Source organism: Helicoverpa zea, chromosome 20 (assembly GCF_022581195.2).
Source record: "Helicoverpa zea isolate HzStark_Cry1AcR chromosome 20, ilHelZeax1.1, whole genome shotgun sequence".
Lineage (NCBI taxonomy): Eukaryota > Metazoa > Arthropoda > Insecta > Lepidoptera > Noctuidae > Helicoverpa > Helicoverpa zea.
In genome coordinates, this window is record NC_061471.1 from 1,157,404 (window position 1) to 1,177,148 (window position 19,745).

The window sequence follows — 19,745 nt, forward strand, 5'->3', positions numbered from 1 at the left end:
AGAAAGTTTGATGTGTTTGACAGTTTCTTAAGAGTTCTAAACAATGTCTGTTATTCTAAATAATTGTTAATGGATATTTGCGCTCAGTTATTGATCTAAGACATCATCTGAAGTCCACTTAGCATCAAATGAACCAATTCACGTCAAGTCGATCGAACATGAAGATTGAATACTTACTACTAAAGCTCTCAAAAGCGGACATTATCAAATTATCACAAAAAGAAATGAATCGCTGCATAACAATGAAGCTAAAAGAACATAAACCAACAGTGTTAGCGATAAGAGATGGCTCGCGCTCCGCCCCGCTTGTAACGAACCGCACTATCGATGTCTCAGTCAAAAACTGTCAAAAACGTGACAGGCGCCGCGTCAGCCTAACGAGGCGAGCGAGCGCCGCGTCAGCGTGACTCGCGCCTTGTACGCCACCGCCAGCGCCATCTCGCGCGCAGTAGACGAACTAGCCGCGCGGTCACCGAACAAAAAAATGTTATAATCTCGTCTGGACAGAAATACATAAAGATGCAAATGAGCCGCGCCCCCGGGCGGCGAACGGGCAAACCAATTTATTGGTGCGCGCGCACCTCATTATCGCTAACAAGCATTGGAACCCTTTCTTTACCCCATAAATATTATATTTTACACCTGCACTAAAAGGGGTACCGGTACCGAGATGGTATGTCATTGCCAATGTTGCGAACACCTTTTGGCGAACATCGGGTTTCTCGATTCAGTTAATAGATGTCTCTTATCGATTTATAACGATTACGCCTCACTCATTAGGCTTCCCTATAAACTGAGTGCTAATGAATAATAAAATACGTGTGTGGCCTTTACCTTTCCGCGTTTCGTGTACACAATACAGTATTTAGTAATTTCTGTTCTTATCTGACCTTTTTAGCAACAATTCCTGTAAATATAGCGTTCTTTTAGGGTTTAATTTCATTAAGAGAGCAATTCCTATGTTCGGCAGCAAGTTTTTTGTTCTGTTTGCCTTAAAAATATTGCAATATTATTATCTGTATTGTTAGTGGTGTGAGACACGCGAATTTCTTTGGACAAAGGGACCACCAGCATGCAGGTAACTGATACTTTTGTAATCATCGATGGTATTTTATGTTAAACGGAATAGTGAAAATGTGAACGAAGATTCTCATGTGCAAAAATATTTTTAATCTTTGTAAATTAATTTCAATCCTAAAGCAAGCAGAATTTTTGTGAGTGACTCTCAAGAGAGATTATAACCCTATTTTTGTAAAAAAAATGGTAACAAATATCCTAAACAAACAACAATAAAATCACTTTTCGTATAAACTTCCAATATACCAGGAGTACCAGGAGTGAGCAAGTACTAGGGCGGCAGAAACGCGAGGAGGTGACCACATCGCGTGCCGAGCGGCGGGTGCAATTTGTGAATAATCCCAAACGCAAGCGCAATTATATGACATTCACAAGTTTCTTGATATGCAGCCACGGTTAGCATTAGCACGTTCACGTGGGTGGGTAACTACGCGCTAAAGTAATTTTTAATCGCAATTAGTGCCTGATGTTCCTAGCTTTATAAATCGAACACATTAATATTGGTTATCAGCTGCTAAGGGTCTTAGTTAAAGGTTCAGTGGACATTAATATGTCGGAATAACGATTCTAAATAGTTGTGTGAAAGAAAGAAATCTTTCACTAAAAGCATGTCCAAAACACAATTACTTAAGCCAACCGCCAATACCATCCTGTTGACTGTTAAAATTACGAGTAAAAACCGCAAGGAGAGTGCACGAAACCGCACCGGAGTTGCCAGATATAAAAACGCAGTGAGTCACCGGAACGCACCAATTACAACACATTGTCAGCGAAATCACGGCCGACCACAACTTGTGCGTTTAAAAACTGATACAACTTGACATTTGGCATCAAATAGGCTGTAATAGTCGTTGTGGTCGGCACAAACGTGCCGTGGCCCAATTTTGTGGCGTTAGGCACTTGAAAACGCACTGACATTAGCAGACCTGCCTGTTTGCGCCCAAATTATTTTACACTACGTAGGTACGGGTCAACTCAACCTTGTCGCATTTCTGTGCCAATAAAATGAAGCTACAAAATTATTCATCAAAGATTTTTGCTGAATAAAAGCCCTATTACCATAATAATTTACAGTTTAACTTAGTGTTCGATCAATTGAATTTTTAGTCACATAAATCAGCGAAAGAAACAGTGTACATTTCAATTGTGACTTTATTAACACAAAAAATATGATTGCGCACAATTTAGCACGGTTATGCTAACAATAGAGTTCTTTGTGTTTATTACAATGGACATTATTACCAATTGACGTAAAAGTATCAATTATTATTAATAATTATTGTGTTAACACAAGTGGCTCGTGACTCATTAAGTTTGTTTGTCTGTGAGCATGTGCCTTTTGTTACATTTTAGCTTTAAAACGTTGAAGGATATTGGTGTCGTCATCATTATTATGGAGATGACACCGTGGCTGAAACAGTAAGATTTTTGACGAAAGTCTGGCTCCAAACGTAACAAACAAACCGATATTGATATAAAAGTAATTTGTAGTGTAACAATAACTTGTGTACGAGCGATAGGCCCTGAATATTTATAAATGCTCGTCCTATTATAGTGTCGACATTTTGAATAATTAAAGAGAGCGCTATTACGTACGGCAGACGTGGCTACCCTTGCTTCATGAATAATTTCAATATCAATCGATAGCAACACTAATGGCTTTTGAGACGGAATAATGAGAAAATCAAAAATTCTCCCGGCAGCCATGGAAAACGTTACCAACTGATCGTATGGTATTTGTTGTAGGAATTTTATATTTATTATGTTCTGTGAATATTTATTGTAATTCTATTTGATATGAGTAATATTCTACTCATATGTTAGGTTCATGCAAATTCATGAGTTATTTTCTTGTCACTGTAGTTAATACTTAATTCAATGCGCAACAAAATAAAACAAATAAGTAGGTAAACAACGGTAATCTCTATGAAAAAGGTAAGTCTTTCCCCCCGCAAAAAGCAATATCAACAAAATATATCACGTACTAGGTTCGCATAAGCAAGAAGCAGGTGTGTTACGCCACATGAGCCGGAATGTGCGGTAAATTTTCCGGATGCCTTCCCAATGATTTCCTCGGAGACCACCGGCCCAGATACGGTGGATTTCGATACGATAACGCTTCTCAATTTCTGTTCGCCTAGTACACGAGATATTGTGACCACGCCCCGCGCCATTAAATATGTATACCTAAGGGTGGGTCGGTTATTTTTTCTATATATGAGGTCCCGAGGGATCTCATCTTGGGATATCAATCGGCGATATTCGGTGCGCGGTATCTTGACAATCATCTCGAGGCCTCGTTATTGTGGTAACAACGCTGTATTGTTTTGTAATAAATAAAAAAGGCCCCTGTGTGATATGGACACAAAATAAATCGAATTAAAAATAAGTAGGTACAATAAAATCTTTGTAAGACTTGATTAAAATCACAGACGTGTATTATAAACCCAGAAACATACTCGTGAGTTAACATTCTGTAATTAACTAGTATTCTAATGAGATCGCGTCCATTAAACACGGGGTAATTAATATTAGAATCACATAGAAACACATCATACGAGACGTCTTATCATTTACATTCGAGTCTCGTATTAAACTTATAGTCTCACCTACTAGATATATTGAGACTGCATATTCACACTATAAGTGATTAATTAAATTACTCATCAGCTTATATTAAATTTATTGTTTGTTGCAGTTCTCAATTTATCCACCAAGAGTAAAACTGTTCTACAATCATTCAAGAGAATACTTAGTGATGAGAAATACTGCTATAAAATCGCTTACAGATAATATAACTGTTCCGAAATATCGGTACCAATGTATAATAACGCATCTGATTCTCTAGCGGCAATAATCGTAATCGGCGATTTGGCGTAATCGCCGTAATCTGCGTAATTCCTGTAATCGGGGCGGGGCGATTCGTGGCGTTCCGTATCGCCATGACGTGGTAATGGTCAGGTTAACGCCGATCCAAGGGCGGGACCCGGGAATTAAACTAACTTGCGAAAAGAACACTGAAATGACGAAAATTGTGTGGTGCACATTATCAAATAAAATCAAATAGCTATAGGACAATAATGTCCCTACGTTAAAATAATATTTTGAAAAAGGAAATTCTCCTTAAAGCAAGGCGAATAAAAACCTTATCCTTTCCAGTGCAGACCAGCAAATAGTTCATAGGGACACTGGATACCACATACAGGCGCTGTCACCCGGCTCCATACATGGCGCGGCCCGGTCCGCTTGCAAATTGCAACAACACATTGTTCCTAACTGGTATCCGGTACCGGATACCGATACCGTGAAAGGGCAAGATTACGATCTGTACACCACTAGTAGTATCTAGATCGAATGAGAATTAGAATTTCGTACCTACCTGTTCGAATTTGGAATTATTTTTTTTAATTTCGAAAATCGAAATGGAGATTTTGCTTATGTCCGTGAATTTTTTTTTTGTTTGTAATGTTTCTAAAACAGTTCGTTTTTATTATGATCTAACAATGATGAGTAAGAATTAGAACTGTATATTTTTAATGGCGTTAATGTCTAAAAACACATAAAGAAAACCATTAAAAATACAACAGTCCCAGTATACCATATCAAAAGCATTCCACCGTAAGATTTATAAACAAAATGATATAAATCGACTTTAAATATTGAGAAAAACTCAAATAAAGCTATTTAAATAAAACTATCGCATATCAAAAGGCAGATAAAGCTATATATCACTTACAACGGTAGTTAATATTTTCACAAGTTGATTCCTGTCAAACGGGCAACGTCAACTTAGGAGTTAGAAAAAAAGGTATTTTTAAAGTCGTAATAAATCAGTTGTGTTTGTGAAAACAATGATTCTTTTGTAATAGTATATATAGGCTATTAAATTTAGGGATATAAAAGTGTCAAGTTTTAAACTATACGTCTGTGTTCGTGACGCTTGCGCCGGCGCCGCATTTGGTCATAATTTTGGAATGATTTACAACATAGAAGTGATGTCTAAGACGTTTATTTGCGAGTATATTTTTATACGACTTATCTAAATACAATAGTTTTGGTGTTCTCGATTTGTTAAGTAGTTGATTTTTGTTTAATGTTTGATTTTGTGAATGATGTTTCCGTTGCTAAGTTTCGAATGATTTATGATGCAGCCAATTGAAAAGTTGGGAGTTAGTTGTCACGTTTTCGACTTATTTCTGAAATAAGCTGTTGTTTCGAAAACAACTATGACGTATCAAAAGCAATATTTTATTGATAAGTTCGCCTAAACACGAGTATGCACTCAGTAATTACCCAGTCCCGTTATAAGACAAATGGTTTTGCTAGCAACCGTGTGCAACGGTACCTCTTGTAACTTATGCTCGCCTGGTGTCTTAATAGCTAATATCGCCGCCTAATGACCGTGCTCGTCTTGCTCCTAATGTGCCACATGGGAGTTCAACTGCTGGTGAACGCCTCGCGACCCTGCGCTCCTGGTATGTGTGATCACTACTTTGATTGTGTTTGATGGGACATGGGGAGTGTCACCATGGAAAGAAATGGCTAAGTGCAATCACTCATTCTTGACAACAAGAAAAACAGTAACAAAAGATCTAAAATCGACAACTTTCATAGACACGATAAAAAATCCAACAGGTTACAAATAAAGTAAAAGTACACAGTCATAATGTTTACGGTTATTAACCGAATAAAGACTAGCCATAAAGCAACATCTAAAGGACACCATAACATCTCGTCAAGGGATGTGACAGTCCTCAATTCCTTTTATGATGTATTAGTGAGATGTCAGTGAAGACTTTTACGAGCTCGTAAAACGAACCTATGTTCACTTGTTGAGTATATCCTACCACAACTTTATATCTGCGGTTACCACAACCTTAACACCTTGGAATAAAGCCTATAGTTGTATTTTACTAAGTGTGAATTTGAATACAAATGTTAGATAGCTGGTTTATAGAGGAATTTGATGATTAAGGATTTGGCAGATCGTTGGTACATTGATAATAAAATGGTTTATACGGTACGAAAGTTATTTCAAGATCAAGCAATTGTTTGGAGTTGATCTTCAGCTGGCGTGATGCCACAGGTTTTATTGTGTAACTAAATCGAGAATATCCTTCGTTTGATAAGTTTCCGTAAGTAGGAACAGTCTTTCCAAACTTGCTTTTGTTTCTATGTAACTAGAAAGCTTTTGTATATGAGGTAAAGTGTCCAATTTTTTATTATTTCGAACGGGATAATGAAAAAAGACTTTTACCGTCTTACCACAAAAACTTTTTAACGTCAGTTTAAGCCTTGTCTAAAAAAATGTCAAATTATGACGTTGAAATAAGGTTCATTTTGGAGCCACAATTTTTTTAGACAGGTGTAAAACAGCCGTTTAAGTTTTTGTAGTAAGGCCATTAATTTTCACCATATTTGAACACTTGCTCCTGCCTATGCTATCCTAGTACTTCACAATTTCAAAAGCCACACAATCTGATCGTATCTGGTTCAAAACAGTACTTCTCCGGCATCCTGTGACAATGCCGCGACAGGGGATGCCGGGGGGAGGGGGGATGATTAATTGTCTCGCGGGGAGGGGTGTGCGCGATAGAGAGACTCATTGCTACCCACCACTGATGGTATTTTTGTCATTAGCAGTTTCCATTTGTGCGAGATTTATTTGTGTTTGAATTTCGAAGATATCTTGGATTTCGTTGTAATGACTTTTATATTAAGAGCATTCGAATACCTTTAAAAATACCAGATAAGTCACTTAATTTAAAATTCTTATCACATTATAAAAAATACGGCTGGACAAAACTTTTAATTGCCAAAGTTATTTCGAATCTCCATCATTCAAAACAAAACACGTTATAACAAACCTTCGAAATTCAAATAAACATTCAAAATTGGAAGCTCCGACGAGCGACTCCGGTAACGCGACGAGTGCGCCCGAGCGGGCCCGAAAGCTTCCGAAAATTGGCGAGAGGGCGACACAGGAAGATGTAATGATGTTTGTCAAATGGAAAATAAGATAGGGAAATGTGCAAAGGAGCTGAATTGGGACCTTCTCGCTGACGCAGCGCCCCACGGGATCGGCTGCGGGTGCTTTATTACTGTTTAAATAAGTCTTAAATTCGTTTTATTTCGGGTGAAACGTTTCAAATTACATTGCTGACAATTTGTTACTTTTTTGCGTGTTATAATACCTAGTTTAATATACTGACTGAACTAGTTACTAAAGCAATATAAATGACCTAACAATTTAAACAAAGAATCCAATATCAATTCCATAGACAAAGAACTAAACGTTTTTAAATTCCTAAAAGCCGAGGCTTTATTCTCAAAAATGATATATATTCTCGTTTAAAATAGTGATTAAAGTGTCCATTTGTGTAGAAATAATTAAACAGTCTAATAAAGGCTGCCCTTTTGCTGGAATGCTGACATTTAATTAAAACGAGCCAGCGCTTCACTTTAACACAAACTAAACGGGCCCATTACGTGTATGATAATAATGTGTATATTATGTATGTGTATATTATGTATGTGTATTATTTGTATTTTTTTAATAGTGTCGCGTATTTTGTTTTGTTGAACAGATTTAGTGCAAAATGACGGCAAAATATAAAGCGTTAACTATTTTTGTAAATTTTTGCAGTTCCAGAAAAAAATGTAGAAGGAAAATCCTATAAAATCATATTGTCGTCCAATATTCAAGCATTGCCAACATAACTCATCGTACTTTTAACGACTCTCGCATTTCTCCCTCGTTTTTCGAACTAATCGTTCTAAATCCGAAAAAAGTCACCGAAAACTCATTGGGCATTTTGAATTGGAGCGAGCGTTCGAAATACGAACGTTAGCAGAAAACAGTAAATTCTTCAAGCGAAGAAAAAAATACGTTCGAAATTCAAACATTCGGGGATTCTAGCTGAATGGGTGCGTTCATAAATCTCTTCGTCTCAGCAAGTGATGTTCGAAATACGAAACAGCGCTATCGGGCCCGTTGGGCAGAGCGTGTGGTGCACAGATAAAATAAATGGCGGGAGCTGTGAAAAATGATGACGCGGCCGCGCGGAAAGACGCCCCTAAAGGGGTTGCTCAACACTGGGTCAGGGTTTGTTTGCTATTGTTCGTTTCATGGATTTTATTGTCGTATTTATTAACGTTATACCTTATCGATTCTAAAAAGTCGTGGTGGCCTAGTGGGTAAAGGACCAACCTCTCAAGTATGAGGGCGCGGGTTCGATCCCAGGTCAGGCAAGTACCAATGCAACTTTTCTAAGTTTGTATGTACTTTCTAAGTATATCTTAGACACCATTGGCTGTGTTTCGGATGGCACGTTAAACTGTAGGTCCCGGCTGTCATTGAACATCCTTGGCAGTCGTTACGGGTAGTCAGAAGCCAGTAAGTCTGACACCAGTCTAACCAAGGGGTATCGGGTTGCCCGGGTAACTGGGTTGAGGAGGTCAGATAGGCAGTCGCTTCTTGTAAAGCACTGGTACTCAGCTGAATCCGGTTAGACTGGAAGCCGACCCCAACGTGATTGGGAAAAGGCTCGGAGGATAATACCTTATCGATTCTAAGACCACTATTGGCTCGTGAATGCATCTAAAATGTCTGAACCACATCTTTTATACAAGCTTGTTGTAAAATCTGTAAGACTAAGCAGCCCCCGATTCATGGAGACATCACCGTTTCGTCTGTTTACGACGCTCCCAGGCGGCGCCACGCGATAAACACTAGTTTGTTTTATGGAGGCCATGTCACTGCTCGCTTTGATGTTCAACCATTTTTATAGTTCGCACAAACATACACTTTTATTATTAACTAGATTTATAGATAAATGACGCATAAGTACGGTTTTTCGTTATTTTTGTTGTAATTCGTAAACAATTTGTTGAAAATTGTTATAATTAAAACGTTTATTACGCTTTGAGGTGATAATGCGGTATTTTTATCGGTTTTGCAGCGAGATATTATTGCTGGTTTTTGTTGGTTATTTTAAAATTATTTTTATGAGGTTTACCGTTAAAATATGGTTTGATTCATCTTGAAACTCATCAAACTCAATTTTTATGTCAGTTTCAGGTAATTTCTTTCAGTTTAGTCTAAATAGCTTCCCTGTCCTATGTCATACTAAGGTGATACACACCGATTATTTAACTATTGTGTTTTCATCTGTGAAGTAGTTAAAAATGCAAACAAAAAAAAAAACAATAACAAAATATAAAAATTACAATTCTTAGCAAATTTTTTCAAGTGTCAATATACCAAAAATGGTGGCTTTATGAATTCCCGCCAAACAGCGAAAGGCACTCGCATTTAACAAAAAGGAAGGAGAAATTTAATTAGCATTAGGCACAAAGAAGTGGTCCGCCATTATTTATTTACACAAAAGCGTTTTTTTTAATTATAATTAATATTTGCAGGGAAAGAATGGCCCGTCTCGTAACCTGCCTTGAGATCTGTATAGACCCCGTACTAAGATCCTGAAGGATTTTTAAACGAATTTATTTGGACATAAGCTTTTTTATTTTTGGCACATTTTTGCGTGTTTTTTTTTTTGTTTTATTGGTCGCGTATTTTGAAAATTCTTTGGGTAAATAATGTTTTCACTATTTTTGACATTTTGACCCTTTAATTGTACTTAGCTTTTACTAGTTTTTGGCTATGAAAATAGAATTCACTTATGTACGCATAAAGGGACTAAAAGGATATTTTTTTTTGAGATCAAGACGTTTTGAAAATCTCTTCAGTAGTTTCAGATCAATAAAAAATACTTTACTTGCACAAAGTGCAGTTACATAAAAAATGCATCAAACACACTAAATTACTCATAAAAACCCTGTAATTCTTAACTTAACCACCAAAACTGAATCTCAGGTACGACTTAACCCTCCCAGGGTACGAGGGACCGTAACCCTCAGCCTGCTATCTAAGGTCATAAAATAAAGGTTTACTCTACCATAAAGAAAATGAAAATGAATTATTTTGACGAGTGAGCGACCCTAGTGCAGGGTGAATGTTATTACGAAGAAATTGTTTCTGTTGTAATTTCTGTAATTTGGTGCTTGTTTTTAGGATTCATTATTTGAGTAAGAGTAAGTAAAAGTAAAAGTTGTTTTTGTGGGTTGATTTGGGTAGAGTAGGCCTTTTAAAGATTTTTTAATGGTGTGTGTACCTAAATGTGGCTTACTGTTGATGCAGAATTGATACGCGTAGTTTCACTGCAGATTTATATAGTTAATATTTAATACTTAATTGATGTTTTATATTCTGTGTTCCCTCTTTGCCTTATTTTAAAGAGGTTGTTGTACCTATATGTGAGTAGCTTTGTAGGTAATTGCATAGATGTTAATTTATGATGGTAAGAAAATACGGAATAAAGCTATTTGTCAGTCTCCTAAAAACAAGTACAACTAAATAAATTTTTCAAAAACATTCAAAAACAACAAAATTACACGTAACAACCAATAAAGCACCCAACCCTTTAGATCTACCATCAGCTAAACAGCACCATTCTTTCATTCACGAGAACATGAGCATAACCCTAAAATGACACTCGTAAAAGTCGTAAGAATCAACTAGACCCCTTAGAGAACACACGGGCGGGGAGCCTGCACCGCGACGCAGCGATACGTATCGACAGTAAAAATTCTGACTGCGATTACAGCTGGGAAACGGCCGCTTTATCACGGAACGACTTGCGGGCTGTGGGATGTTTACGGGGTAATAATATGAGCGGTGTTTTGTGTGTTTTAGTGATCTGTTTTGTGTTTTTTTTTACTTTTATGTAGTTTAGAAATGTAATTAAAAAAAATACGAATGATGAGAATATCATTTTATGTAATGAAATAGTTACATTGGTGACTATTCTACAGATTCCAGAAATTCTTACACCCTTTGCAATCTGCAAATAACATGCATAAAAGCTAGTCGCTTGCCTGATTACTTTTGCGGCGATAACTCATAAAGACATTTACAAGTGATTGTAATGAGCCACGTAACTTGCATAACTCTCAACAAATACGTACTTTATTGATACTGTAATCAGTGAATCATGTTACGGGCACAAGGCCTGCAAGCGAGACTTTGCGATTAAATTATAATTTGATTTGCATAATCCGATCTTATGTTATAAATATTTGTCTGGAATTTTCGTTGGGGTTAGGTCCTTAGGTACTTACTTGATAATAAATTTTAATAACAGTATTTCATTTTATATGCATTTAAATGTGAGTTTAATTGCTATCAAATCTTATTTTTTTATTTATTTTTCGTCGTGACGTTCTCATCCTAAATATCGTCCCGTATATTTTACTCTCAGGGTAACAACTCGTTCTGTCGGTGCCCATAAGTGCACTAAACGGGCGAAAACAAACACACAGTGTGTCTTCACGCTATGTTCCTCTGTAGTACAAGGGAAGCAGAGGTCTGATTGTTAAGAGATTGCTTCCCAGTCGCGGTGTTGATGGTGAAGAAGGCTTTTGAATTGTTACGGCGTGATTTTATGGGGAAAATGGACGGTTTTGCATTCAAAGTGTTTGTTTTATTTTTGGAGATACTGATTCTTACGAGAGGAATATCAATACAATTTAGGAGGAAAGAAAGATAGTAGGTACAAAAAGGAACACATAAAATTACCTATCAAGAGGTACAAGGAGGTCAAAAAAGGAAGAAAAATAAAAATTAAACCACCTCGCCAGCTACCAGGCCATCATAAGTTTATAACAAGTCAAATTACCCCAACACCAAAGTTCCTCATTTAAAAATAATTCCACAAAATCCGGCTCATTTTTTAAGAAACAACACGAAACCGTGGCGCTAAAGAAAAATCCTGGGGTATTAAACCTAAGTGTCGTTCACAAGCTGTTTTATGCGGCCTTTCAGGAGTCGTAAACCGTTGGCGCGGTCCGTCAGTGATTCTTGATGGACAATTTGAGAGTTTGTACCACTTCGAAGGGCTGTAAGACGGCCAAAAGCCCCAGGGACCGTTATCAAGGTCGGCTGCTACCGCCGCGGATTTGTTTTACAGTTTTGAGTCGGGAAGACCTCATAAAGGGGATGAAACGACGGTGAATTTGTAAGGACGGTTTGATAAGGAATCTTTGTTAAATATCTTTACGGGCTGTCTTTAGAGGATTACTCTAAGAATGGGTTGTTTTCCCCCCCTTATAGCATGTACCGCTATTTCTACTTTATTTTCTCGTGTTTTGTGCGTTATCGGAAACCAGAATCGGTTAAATTGATATTTGAGACGGAAAATGTCACATTAATTTCCATCGTGGTATAACGTTGTAATTAGGTTGTTAAATAGTACAATTATTTACGACTTGTTAAGTTATTTAGAACACGCAGAATTTTGAACGTAAACATTTTATTGGCCTTTTGGCTAGTGACTTTAATGAAAAGTCAGAAATATTTATTTTTTATGAAGATTTTCCAGCCGTCATGAAAATGCATCTACCAGGAGCGCAGGAGCTTGGCAGAGGTGTGCAGTACCTACACGTTCCTATGACGCCCTGGTATTTTCATTTCGCGTCACAGGTGAGAGTAGGCGTAATTGCCGGAATAACGGCGGGTTATTGCGTGCCTCTCTGACGGGGGATGCTAGTGTTGCGACCCGCCGGGATAGGCCCGGGATGAAAGGGATAGTTCCCGGATAGTTTATTGAAGTGAACGACGAATAGTTTAGGCAGGAGCGAAATTTGAATATTATTAACGTGCCGTGAAAGTTTCTGACGTACTCCTATAAAAAAATATCGTAGCAAAGTTATATCAATTCCCGTGTCCCGGACTTTTATGTATGTACAACACTAGAGGAGGTCAAGGGCTGTCCACTTAGTATTTTCGGGACCTGTTGGTCCTTTCTCGTAAATATACACATAGTTATGAAGGTACATATTGTCCGGCGTAATTTTGGCTAAAATATTATTATGATTTTATTTTGATTATGAAAAATATTTTCATTTTGGTGTAACTTGTTGACCACCAAACAAATTCTTTTGTAACTAGTAACCTGCCCTAGCATCACACGACTGCTAATTATATACTTAAATAATTTCCCATGCATCCTTTATTTAGAGATGGATTTCGCATAGTTATTAGTTCAATAGTTTTTGAGTTTATCGCAAACAAACACTTAGATAAACAGACACGACAGAAGAATTAATTTTATCATCTTTTAGAGAAGAAAATCTTCAGAACAGGTAACTTGCATTTAAATCTAATATTACTCAAGACACGACATAGGTTCTAGCAATAACTGTGTAATTTCACTGCACGGCACACAACCCACGTCCCTCGATGAGTAGTTAACGCACTTCATTGTTACGATATGAGCTATGAAGCACCTTGGAGTAAGGCGAGGTCGCTTTGATAGCGGGAAGCGAGATCTAAAGTAGGATTTAGTTGATAGAGCGAGTTTTATGACGTTTATTTTTTGTGAAGTAAAACATTTAGAAAGGACAGTTTTTTTGCATTTTCTTCGGTTCTGAAGCATACTTTTTCTACTGTTGTGAGTTGAACAATACTTGAGTCAATCGTTTCTCACTTCGATTGAGTTATTTCGACTTTTAGGATTAAAAAATCAAATTAAAACTAAAACGTTTGCTCAATTTTAAGTGAATTTATTTCTTTAACATTCAATATACACTAAGTTTATATCATCCTAGGCTAATTCGCCACGAGTCCTATTCTAAAATCGCTCTCCGCTCAGCTCATCGCCCCGCTATCACTACAACCACATACGGTAGCAAATTGTTATTTTCTACCGTGCAGAACCCTCGATGTGTGATGGGTGTTCAACATGCTTTCTTAAGTGTTATGTCGTTTGTGCTCTTATGTAGCTTTATTTGTACATTTTGTACCATACGGTAGGCTCTTAAGTTGTCCCAAGTTCCTACTGTATTGGTATTGTAAAAGATTGTTTGTAATTTTTGACATATTGCGTGTAAAAAGGAGTATGTATGTTGTAGTCAGTAGAAGTATTTTTCGAAGTGGTTAATTAGTCGTCCAATGCTACAGACAGGATTAAGTAAATATGTAGTCTATTCTTAGCCCTAATTCTAAGCAATGCAACTAATTTCAATGTCATGACCAACCAAAAATAGAATACCTTGAACACTGACTCATTAACCACACATATTCATGAACCATTGTTTTTCTAATTAGTATGAGACTGAGCCCTTTTAGTTCTGAAAACCCATACATACATTCACTTTCTAGACCATAATTAGACTCACGCCAGACACCGGAGGTACGTAGCCGTGCTTAGTAATAATTATCGGTCCAATCGACGTAAGCTCATCTATAGACTACTAATCAAGTGTAATCCGGTTCGAGCCGGCTAATCTACAGTGTCGCAACGTCGGTGCACTGTCTCTTGTACTGTACCGTAGGGGTGGTACGGTAGACGCACTGTACCGTCGTCATAATACCTGTAAGTTGCTGGGATGTGGGATTATACGTAAGATGGTGATAGGAAATTGAATGTATGCAGGTGTGGATTAGTAAATAACTTAGGAATGTTTAGTATAGAAATAATATTTCAACGAGTGTGGCATATTTATACATATATCTAAGTACCTATGTGTGTCCCGAGCCTTTTCCCAACTATGTTGGTGGCTTCCAGTCTTACCAGATGCAGCTGAGTACCAGTGCTTTACAAGAAGTGACTGCCTATCTGACAACGTCAACCCAGTTACCCGGGCAATCAATACCTTTTGGTAAGACTGGTCGTAAGTACTTACATATGTATATCGAACTTTTCCAGTTATTATTAACACCTCAAATACTTCACAGAAAATTGTTGTTTTACCTACAATTAAAATGTTAACCAAAATTGCAAAGTTGCCAGCCCTAATAGTAAGGGAGCCCGTCCATTGTGCCGATACAGTATCCAATTTCAAGTGGCGACTAGCCTTTTGTTGGCACGTCGTGTACCGTGGATGTATTGACGGCCTTACCCACGCACCAGCCTTTATGGGAAGGGTACTTGTTATGGGGTCAGCACAGACGCAGTGTTAGGACAAGCATGGGAGTAGAGACTTTAGATATTTGAGACAGTATGTAACAAGGAAGGAAGATGGTGGGTTCCCTTAATCCCAAACCAATTTTCTTTTACAATATTCTTCATGTAAATATTATAAGCCACAAAGAGCAACAAAACATTGTAAATTCATAGCAATTTAGGTGACAGATAAACAGAAATAAAAATACATCTCTAATCCCGCAGCCACCAGGGACACAGCACGAGGCAGGAGGTTTCACAACACGGAACAAATGTTAAGATGTAATAACAAATTCAGTGTGCTAGTCTAACGGTGGCGTGGTTGAGGAATAATACATGAACTGAGCTGGAAGACGAACCAAACTGGAGGAATTTCTTTATAAATGTATGCAGTATCATCACGTAGTTTTACCTCGGAGGATAAGCAAAACTCCGAGCAATAAAGGCGTGTGACTTACAAAGATAAAGAGAAATATGTTATGTGAATTTTGAGTTGAAATTCTTGAAGAACTTTTGCACGTACTATAATTTTCTATGAAATCCAAAACACTCCATAGATTCTTCATAGAACTAATAGTTATTCATTAATTTATTTTCTTCTCAAGGTTTCCCACCATACATAAAACGAAATGGCCACATTAGGCGAAGGCTAACTTACAGAAGTAATTAATATGGTGCCAGCTTCTCACTATCCAAGTAAATTACCAAGAAACAAGCATGATGTGAAGTTTAATGATAACAGAACTCGCTTTTATCACCTAATGAGCGAATTACGATAAACACCAGCTGAATTTATTCCAATAGTATATTGAAAGTAACGGCTCGCCCACCAGGCGCACATAACATTGATGCAAATGTCCCATAATTACATTAGCTTAGCATTACAAGGTTGTATCCAGCTCCATCAAATTGAAACGGCGGGTACCGCTGAGCCGCTGGGAGTTCCCGAATTAATACGAGCGCCCCTAATTGCGATTGTATGAAGATGCAAATTCGCCTAAGAACGGAATTGTCGCCGTCCGCTATTGTTGCTATCGTGGAGTTGTAATTGATAAGGCGTGCGACTATTTGAATTTTAAATTTCCTTTACGTATCTCCCGGGAGACGGATGGGATTCCCTTTCTGTTTACCATTTCATTATCGGATTTGCGCTTTTTAAAATGTTTGGTTTAATTCTATAAAGAAATGGCACCTCAATGTTTACTAACATCGTCTATATGTCTTTCTTTACTTCACCTTCTTTTGGCAAATATTACTAAAATGTGATCGGCCATACCCGGCTGCCAACATTAATGGATAATCATGCAAATAGTTCATTTGGAGGTACTAGGGTGACATAAATCGTAGAAGTGAACGAGCTAATGTAATATTTACACAGTATCGCTCTCGAGAGGTCGCTGGGGTGACCACGGGAGATGGAAATGTGGGACAGAGAGGAAATTGTGCCGTGTCACCGTTTTGAAGAGACGTTTTGCAAGTCACCGTGAAGGAACGTGAAACTTGGGTGACATGTAAAAATATTTTCGAGGTTTCTGGCAATCAATATGAAGTGAGAAGTATTTTTATGTTTTGGTTCTCCGTGAAATTAGAAGGCTCAGATAATATTTTTAGAATTATCCATTAATTTCCTCGAAAGATCTCAAATTTTGTGAAAGTATCCTAACTGTAACCTGAAATTGGTGTAAACAATTAAGTCCACCGTTAGCAGTAAAATATCTAAGCTCGTAAAAATGCATAACCCTTTTAGCGGATCAGTAACATAAATAGCCATATAGTTTGCGACATCGCTTACAGCTTGGTCCCCCTACATGAGCAATAAAGGCGGTTGCACACCTGTTCACACAGCTCGCTTACAGAACCCTTCCTAATGGGTTTACTGCCTAAAATGCCTCTCCCGTACCACTGTTTTTTTACTAACGATTAGTGTAATTGGGGCCTTAACTTTATAAGCGATTTACAAGTTTATTTTATATTTTACACTTGTGAATGGAACAGATAAGTGGTTGAATATTTATGGCGTGAAATTAATTTTATTGGGGCCATATTTCTTTGCTGACAGGGAAAAATCTGTAGGCTTCAAATCTGGAATCGAACTCACTACAAAGCCGTTGTGACGATTTAACCTGACTATTCGTATATTTTTTATGACTACGTCAAAATCTTGTACCAGGCTGTCATAACTCAATAACAGGTTAACATTCATTTATTTGACAGTGTAATAAACCCCTTAATTACATAGTTTAATTGTATAGCGGTACCAGGAACGCATAACGGGATAGGCTCAATGATAGACAAAGGCGCTTCAGCGTCGACCTGTGACCTCGTCAATCAGCGTCTACATGTACTAGGAGGTCAGGAGTTAATTACACGTTTCGGATGAGGCATTCGAACGTGTGGGTTTGCTAAAAAATGATGCCTGTCTTTAAGTATTAGTCACTTTAATTGTGTAATTAATAGTTGAGAGTTTTTAATTACTGAGATGTACAACAAAAAATCGTTTTAAACATTATTTTTTTCTCGACACTTAACTCTAACCAACACAATGAATAAATGATAAAAAAAAACTAAAAAATAAAAGTGCCGTGTCCACATTTTGTTCACCACGGCGAGCCGAGACAAGAATGCACTTCGTTTGATACAAGCGCGCCTCCAGGCGTCGCCCGACTCATTACAATAGATTTACGCTATTACCTTTGAATACTAATCAATATTAAAGAGGTTATTGTTGGAATTTTAGCGAGAGAGGTCTTAGTGAGAGCGATTAGCGATTTTAGGTGAATACTGTTATTTTTGTGCTTCTAACTTATAAGATACGCATCAAAAATTGAATATACTGTATTATCATGGAACGCGGTAGTTAAGGTACAGAAAATTGTATACTCGTATGTGAACGTGTAATCAAATATAATAAAGAGAAGAAAAAAAATGTTGGTTTGTTGCAACCCGAAAGCTCCGAAACTACAGAATCAATTTGAAAAATTCTTTCACTGTTGAAAAGTTACACTATTCGAGAGTAGCATAGACTTTATTATATTTTGAACCTATTTATGGTCTGTAGTTCCACAATACAAGATAGATAGATACCTTTAAAATATTCTACCAATAATATTACACTAATAGGAAAAATACAGCTTTTCCAAATCAACTTCAATTTTTCCGGTCACTACCTTCTCGCTTTCAAATCCGGTATCTATCTGACCACAGCTTTCGCGTCCATCAAGCCATATTAAATAGAAATCATACATTAACAATAAGTTGTACTCCAATCGCTGGAAACTCGACAGTCATGGTCAAGACATAGAGACACCATAGAGGACACTAAATTAAATAATGCACTGTTAAAGTATGGGAAATCTTGCTAAAGAACCAACCTCTCAAGTATGAGCGATTTCGATTTCAGGTCAGGCAATCACCATTGCAACTTTTCTAAGTTTGTATGTACTTTCTAAGTATATCTTGGGCACCAATGACTGTGTTTCGGAGGGCACGATAAACTGTAGGTCCCGGCTGTCAATTCAAAATCTTTGGCAGTCGTTACGGGTAGTCAGAAGATATTGGGTTGCCCGGGTATCTGGGTTGAGAAAGTCAGATAGGCAGTCACTCCATAAACACTGGTACTCAGCTGCAGCCGGTTAGACTGGAAGTCGAGTCCAACATAATTGAGAAAAAGGCCAGGCAGATGACATGTGAAAGTTTCTTTCCTAAACGACGTAAATTAATGAAGACGCAATAATAGTAAGTTTTAACAAAATTAAATTGAATTATTCTCAAAAAACAAAAGGGAATCTAAAATATTTTGCTTTCGTTGAAATCTTACAGCCAACGCATTGAACAGACCAGTTGTCTCAGACCCCTCAACCCTCGAGATTTCAAAGAAAAAAACATATATCTGGCTTCAGAATCGATTCGTTGGGAGTTCAAGTATTGTGGCAGAGTTTCTTGATTATTTTAAGCGCATACGAAGTAAAATACTATATTTTACGAGCCGAGATCTGGTCCTAGCATAAAACGGAATTAATAATGTTCGCTTGGCTAACATAAATACGCATACTAGTCGATTCACGTGGTTTTGTTTGCATTTTTGATCGCTAAGATAGTGAAGTAATGAATGCGAACTGTCATAAAGATCGGTTGGAGAGATGACCACATTCTTTTTGAATATGGTGTTACTGTTAACTTATACAAGAAGATAGTAGCTAGATTTTCATAAAATCTATAGAAATAAGATGGAATTAGAATTAATTTCTTCCATTTTGATTTAATTTCGGGAACCATTCCTGAAATGGTATATTTATTTATAACATAAATTCCAAAAAATCTATTTATTCCAAACGTACGGTCAGACAAAGCAGTGCGTAATAACTGTGAGCAGTTTATGTGGGTTTGTCTGCCAACGCTACACGTTTCCTTGGTGCATTAATAAAACGTCGGATAAATAGCCCATGTTTCCAATCTTAAAGCCGAAATGACTTCGATTGTTCATTTTATGAGACAAGAACTATCTCTTTGGATGTGCGCAGAAATCATTAGTAATTTTAATGATTTATTTTACTGTTTTACTATGATTTGTATTGCAAAAGCTTTAAAATTTTATGTCTCGAGGCTATATTTTATTCTTTGTCAAAGCCATTTAATTTTTACGGCACTGTTAAAAACGACATTCAA

General features: G+C 37.3%; 1 protein-coding gene across 4 annotated transcripts in view; it reads right to left on the reverse strand.

Annotated features, from left to right (window-relative positions):
* Positions 1-19,745, reverse strand: part of LOC124640375 (homeobox protein homothorax) — a 256,533-nt gene that overhangs the window by 31,995 nt on the left and 204,793 nt on the right. The gene's annotated exons all lie outside the window — the stretch shown is intronic.